The sequence below is a fragment of the Equus asinus genome, chromosome 23 (assembly GCF_041296235.1).
Source record: "Equus asinus isolate D_3611 breed Donkey chromosome 23, EquAss-T2T_v2, whole genome shotgun sequence".
Taxonomy (NCBI): domain Eukaryota; kingdom Metazoa; phylum Chordata; class Mammalia; order Perissodactyla; family Equidae; genus Equus; species Equus asinus.
The window spans coordinates 31,350,632-31,358,102 of record NC_091812.1 but is presented as its reverse complement, the minus strand read 5'-3'; positions in this window follow the sequence as shown (position 1 = coordinate 31,358,102).

Below are 7,471 nucleotides of genomic sequence, written 5' to 3'. Positions count from 1 at the left end.
TGAAGCATGAATCGGATTCTAAGTTACCTCAGAAATCTTCAAGGTCAATAGTTTTATTCTGTGTCCAGCAAAAGACTTAGGGCAGGAGGGAGGGTAAACGATCAAGTCTCTGTTTCTCCATCTCTTTTCCTGTCTCCTTCAATCATAACAACTCTGCTTTTGGCAGTTTTATATATTGGGCTTCTACAAAAGATTTCTTGTAAAGATAGGATTTCTTAAGTTAAAATACAAAAGCCAAAACACAGAAAACAGAAAACCACAATTTGAGGGAATTAGGGGAGGGATGTTAGTTCTTTGCTTTATCACTTCTATCAGCATTTCTCAGGAACCCGGAAGAAGGGTCTGAGCTGGGTGAGCGAGTCAGCGCTGGAGTCTTGTGAAGGCTCAACTTACCCCAAGACAGACCTGGAGGGGGCCATGAAAGAAAGGTGTTTAATGTTTTAATTATTTTAGAAAATAACCTTTAAAGGTAATATGGTGTTAGGAAATGTTCATCTTAGCCATTTTATATTTCAATGGGAGGGAAGTTGAATCAAATGCAACTCTTTGTTAACATATGCAGTCTTTCCTGAAAACGCCTTATTTTCAGAGATCAAATTTGCATCATTAACAGGGAAGCTATTAAAAAAACAACAGCACCTAAGACTTAAATAATAAAACATTCTTTGGATTCTTACCAGTTGTCCACTGTTGACTATTGAGATGAACAGCTGTGAGCTCTGTGCTCACAGTTTTCACATGGCCTACATGTCCTTGGGGGAATCCTGCAGTTGTCATTTAAACAAACATATCTTTGTCATGTTGGGAGAGGCATCTAATTTCATTCTGTGGGAGTGATGTGATCCTGGGTCTGCACTCGGCAGCTGGGAGCAGTTAGTACAGTTCAGAGCACTGTAGGGACGAAGGTGCGCACCGTCCCTGGCATGTCTGGCTGAGGGGAATGAATGCAGCAGTCACCTATTTGGCAACACTGTGTGCCTAGCATAGTGCTAAGTACCATGGGGGATTTTAAAGAAATATGAGATCATCTCCATAATCCTGTTTCTGCTGCCTTTATGGCAGAGTTAAACTTGCTAGAAGAGGAGAAGCCTGCTCATTCATTTTTCATTACTTTGCTAAACACTGGCTCCTATACTCCCACTCTGTCTCAGCAATTCTTGTGTTCCTCAGGAGCTGCCCTACTGCCGCTGATATCTCCTCACTTGAGTGTGTTTTGTTAACATCTTCAACACATCAGTCTTCCTACAATAGAAGTAGGTTTGAAGCAGATTGGACTTGGAATCAGAAGACCAGTACTGTGGTCTGGTTTAAAGCTTACTGCACTGACGAATAGTAATAACACCCCCGCCATAGATTTGTGGCAGGGCTCAAATGAGATCATGCATGTAAAAGCAATTTGTAAAGCGTAAAGATCAGTAAAAAGTAAAATATTATTGTTCTTAAGCCCTGTTTTATTATGTACCCCCCTCGGTAACGAAAACCTTCAAAGGCTACCTATTGCCTACAGAGTAAAGTCCACATGCATTAGCCTGTTATAAGAGGCCCTCTCCATTATGGCCCTTTCTCCATATCCTCTATGTAGAACCCATTGTTCAGGCAACCCAAGGTTTTCACAGCTCCCAGAACAAAGCCTTACTTTTCCATATCTGTAAGCTTTGTGAACATAGTTCCCTTTTCTTGGAATGCCCTTCTACTTATTTTAGCGTATTGAAAATTGGCTTTTTTTCTTTCTTTTTTTTGTCATGAAGCTTTTCTCCTACGTCTTCTTCTAAGAGTTTTATAGTTTTAGGTCTTATATTTAGGTGTTTGAACCATTTTAATTTTGGTATATTGTGTAAGATAAGGGTCAACTTCATTCTTTGCATGTAGATATACAGTTCTCCCAGCAGCATTTATTGAAAAGACTATTCTTAATCCTGCCCCATTTTTTAACATAAGTAGACATGTATATTTATTTATACACCCCCTTTCCTAAATGGTAACATACTAATGCATATCTTCACCTAGTTTTTCTCATTTAACAACATATCCTAGCGATCTAGACTAGAGACACTCCACCCCATTTTTATTGGCTGTACATATTCCATTTTATTGATGGACCATGTTTTATTCAACAAATTGTCTATTGACGAACTTTTGGGTTGTTTCCAGTTTTTGATATTATGCATAGGGCTGCAGTGAATAGATTTGTGCATATGTCTTTTCATTTTTTGATAGTATATCTTGGATACATTCCAAGAGGTGGGATTGCTGAGTCCAAGGATAAATGTACATCTAATTTTGTTAGATATTGCCAAGTTCTTTGTCATAGGGTTTGTACCATCTTGCATTCTCAACAACGTTTGTGAGGGCCTCTTTCTCTACGTCGTTTCTAGTAGCATATTGTCATGCTTTTGGAATTTTGTGATTCTGATAGGTGAGAAATGGAACATCATCTACTTATGTTTTAAGACTCAACTCAAGTACCATTTCTCATTAGTTTGTATCAGGATGTGTAACTTATCATAACCAATACTGCATTACGGATACGTGGGTACATGCATGATCTCCCTTACAAACAGGAAGCTTTCTGAGTGAGTGAAAGTACCGGATCTAACTATTTTCTAATTCTTTCAAGTGTTTTGTATATCATTGGCATTTAGTGTATGTTTGTTGGAGAGGATAAATGAATAAACTCAGAATTAGAAAGTTGTTTTCATGTACCTTTTTTAGATTCTATGATTATGTTTATGGTCATCTTCAATGGGTGTGTTTATCTATTTGGTGAAAGCCATTGGGAAGCCAGGTGATTTTTGTGTGATTTTTTTTTCTCACTTGGGGAAAGATAGTCATAGAGATGTAAACCTTTTTTTTCCCCTGAAGAATTCTGTTGAGTTCCGCACAAAACCTCCCCTGGAGAATTTAGTCATTGCAATCTATAGAGCACTTTCATATCTGTTATTTGTTTTCAGCCTCACAACAGTGGTGAGACACATATGTTATCATTCTGCTTATAGATGAGAAACTTGTGACTCAGAAAAATTTAGTAATTCAATCAAAGTTATGGAGACAGCAAAAGCAGAGCCACACCTCTAACCCAGGTCTTCTGATGCCAAAGCCAGTGTTCCTTCTTCTATACCACAACCGCCATGTGCAACCTGGCGAGAGTTTATACTTTATTTCTGTTGTTTCTCTTTAGGTAGGAACAGCTTTGAAAATATATTTTAAAATAAAGTCACTTTAGGTCATTTTTTCTTTTCAGTGAGTCATAACTTGATACTTGTATACATAATATGATAAAGGAAAACTGTCAGATAAGGGTCTATGTATATACTTCTCCAAAGATGCTCTTGTCCAGAATTGTGTAATTGAGGTTCAGAGAATGCATTCATTGCCAGGTCACATGCCTCTGGTGTAGCCACAGGAAACATACTGTGACAATAAAAGCCACCTATCTTTAAAATACTTTTTAAATTCATGAGGGTAGCTTCTAGTTCAAGATGTCAAGGTGAGCATGCTTATTTATTCCTCTCTCACAGGACTAATTTAAAGTAATATTAGAAGAATAAAAAATGTATATGCCCACAAAAATGGAGAGAATTGTAGGTGGTCATGAGCAGATGAGAAGAAGGAAAATAGATGCTTTAAGAGGTTTGTAAGTGGAAGAGAGAGGAGGAAGAGGAGGAAACAGCACCCCTAGAATATGAGAGAAGGGAAATGCAAGGATAGAAGTCACCAAGTTGCCTGAAGGACCCTGAAAAAGCTTTGGACTCAGAACTGGAGCATCAGTCCAAGATGTCCAACAGCCAACTAGCAGATGTTCAAGAAAGACAAAGCACTCATGGGTAGAGGGAAGGAAATTGTTAAAGAAATAACATCTCCAGTGCTAAAGGGAGATTTTCAAATCCAAAAGGTCCGTAAGAGCCAAGTTAGATAAATGAAAAAAGGCCCATATTTCAAGGTATCATTGTGAAATCTCAAAACACTGAAGATTTAAGGTGAGAATTTACATCCATGCACCTTTACCTGAGGACATACTCCAGTAGAGGGTGAATACCAAGAAAGAGGAAGATGTAGGATTGTGTAGTAAAGAATTTAACCTTACCCCACAAGAGGTCTGACCTTTGCCTTCAGCCTCTGGCAGGCAATTTCTAAGCTCCTGGAATGTCGTGCCTGATAGGAGCATCTTTCTGCCTGGGGGCTTTGGGCCAGCCAAATAGTAACAATGTGGTTCCGGGTGGGGGCTTTGTGTCACACCCAGAGGGGCTGGAGACTGGAGACGGGAGACTGAAATTAGCCATGGGGACAATCAATGATGCCTATGTAATAGAGCCGCAATAAGAACTCTGAATACCGAAGCTCTGATGAACTCCCACGTTGGCAAAAGTCTGTCCTTATTGTCAAAAATCAGTGCTGGAAAAGTAATGTGTCCTGACTCTATGCAGAGAGGACAATGGAAGTTCTGTGTTAGGTACATCCCCAGACTTCACTCTGTCTACTTCTTCCCTTGGCTGACTTTAACCTGTGTTCTTTCTCTGCAATAACTCTTCATCTTGAGTATAATAGCTTTCAGAAAGTTCTATGAGTCCTTCTAGTGAATTATCAAACGTGAGCATGGTTTGGAGAACCCCTCAAACTTGCAATTGATGTCACAAGTGAGTGTGGTCTTGTGTGGGCTGTGTTCCCTCTAACTTTGTTGTTGCTCTCCTTCTTCTCAGGGATACACAAACAGAACTCATTCAGGGGAGTAATGAAACAGCGTTCAGGATAGCAATTATGTCACAGGCCAAGGAATAAAATCAGTATAATTTAGGACAGAGATCAGCAGGCCTACAGAAAAACATTTGCAAAGAAAAGAATGAAATCTATCTCAGATAACAGCAGCTGTTAATGAGAAGTTGCAAGATATTAGAATATGGTGGGAAAAGCCTATAAATCTATCTTATCTTAACCACGTAAACAAAAAAGAATAACCAGAAACTCTAGGTAGATCAAAACACTTTGCCAGAATGTCATGTTCCAAATATGAAACAATTTAACACATGATTATTTTTTAGCAATTGGTAAATGTAAGAGAGGAGACTCTATTTACCTTGGTGCTAGTATATTTCCTTTGAGTGGCGGAAGGATTGTGACATCTGAAATATAGGCATGAGAATATGATTATTAGCACTTTCTGGGTCTGTGATGAATAATGTGATGAATAGTCATAATAATGTAAGATTTGTTCATTGGTCATCAGCTTTTAAAATAAACCCATGGACAAAGCATGGAGCAGTTAATGATGATTAAGAACAGAATGTAAACACTCTCGGCTTTGATGATGTTAAAGTAAAGCTTTGGCGGACAGATATTGGGAGATGAAAGGTAGGCAGGGGATGGGGAAGCAAAGGTAAGGGTACAAATACCCTCATTTTACAAAGTGAGGAGTCAAGAGAATCTGTTGAAAATTGATGAAAAAGTTAAATAGTGATGATAAAAGTGGCAGTGCAAAGCACTGTAAAAGAGAATGCTCTATCCAGAAAAAAAACTTAACCCAGGACTCACACTGTAAGCAAAAATATCAATTCTAGGTAAATTGTAGATCCCTTAACCAGGAAAGGCAAAACAATAAGGCTTTAGAAGATAAGATAGGAGAAGAGATTCATGATCTCAGCACGAGGCAATGATTTTTAAACATATTGAACATTAAGAAGCCCAACCTTAAAGGTAAAGAGTGATGAATTTGATTACAGTAAAATTAAGAACATTAAAAATAATTCTGCCCCATGGCCAAGTGGTTAAGTTCGTGTGCTCTGCTTTGGCCACCCAGGGTTTTGCCAGTTCGAATCCTGGGCACGGCCATGCTGAGGCGGTGTCCAAATGCCACAACTAGAAGGACCCACAACTAAAAGTACACAACTATGTACCAGGGGGCTTTGGGGAGAAAAAGGAAAAATAAAATTTTTTAAAAAGTAAAATAAAATAATTCAAATAGTAAAAAGACCAGCTGCCAGTTGGGAGATATTTAGAACACATATAATCAACAAAGTGTCTATATCCAGAATATATAAGAAACTCATACAATTCACTAAAAAGATACAATTCAGTAGAAAAATGGGTAAATAGACTCAACAGCCACTTCAAAACCGGATATATCTAATTGGTCAATAAAGATATGATAAGGTGCTCAATCGCATTAGTCATCAGAGAAATGCAAATTAAAACTGCAAAGAGAAGCTGCTACACATTCATCAGAATGGCTGAAATTAAAAAGACAAAAGAGCAAGAATTGCTAAGGATGTGAAGCACCTGGAACTCTCATACATTTACTAGTGGGAAGGGACACTAGTTTAACTGATTTAGAAGCACTTTGACTTTATTTACTAAAATTAAAGATACTGTACCTCATGACCTAGCAATTCATCTCTTAGGTATACATCCAACAGAAGTATGTGCCCATGCGCACCAGGAGACATGCATAAGAAAGTTTATCACAGCTTTACTCATGAGCCTAAACACAGGAACAACCTCAATGTCCATCAACAGGAGAATGGAGTAATAAATTGTGGGATAGGTCCACAATGGAACAGTATATAGCAATGAAAATGAACTACAACCAGATGCTACAATATGAGTGAATCTTATAAACATAATATTGAGCTAGAAAAGGCTGAGGCAAAAGAATATATGCTGCATGATTTCCTTTACATAAAATTCAGAAATGGGCCAAACTGTAATGATGAGTGATGCATTCTTGGATGGCAAAAATATAAAGAAATGCAAGGAAGTGAATACCACAGAAGTCAGGAGAGTTACATTTAAGGAAAAGGGAGTGAGTTATGACTTAAAAAGGCACAGAGGGAGCTTCTCGGGGCTGGCACTGCCCTGCCTGATCCAAGAAGCCCGTGTACAGCTGTCTGCTTCGGAATACATCTATGCCTCATGTTCTTTTTGGATGTGTGTCCTATTTTACACACCAAACCAAAACCAAAAAGAAGATTTAAATACAGAGGAATTAGTGGTATAAGGAAATCATTTAAATTATAAGGATAACCAGTAGAGAAACTAAAAATAGTTCTATAACTGCTAAAAATTAAGAGATGTAGAGGAGTCCTGTAATGAGCCAAATTCTCTGCAGTCATAAGAAGTTCATAAGAAACTCTCCAGAGGCCAGCCCAGTGGCGCAGTGATTAAGTGCGCACACTCCGCTTCGGCACCCCGGTGATCCCGGGTTCGGAACCTGGCTGCAGACACGGCACCGGCTTGGCACGTCATGCTGTGGTAGGCGTCCCATGTATAAAGTAGAGGAAGATGGGCACGGATGTTAGCTCAGGGCCAGTCTTCCTCAGCAAAAAGAGGAGGACTGGCAGCAGATGTTAGCTGAGGGCTAATCTTCCTCAAAAAGAAAAAAAAAAAAAGAAAATCTCCAAATTGATAAACATATTATTTAGAAATAAGAACCAAAACAAACTATAAAACTATTGTTTCCTATTATATATTTTTAATTTTT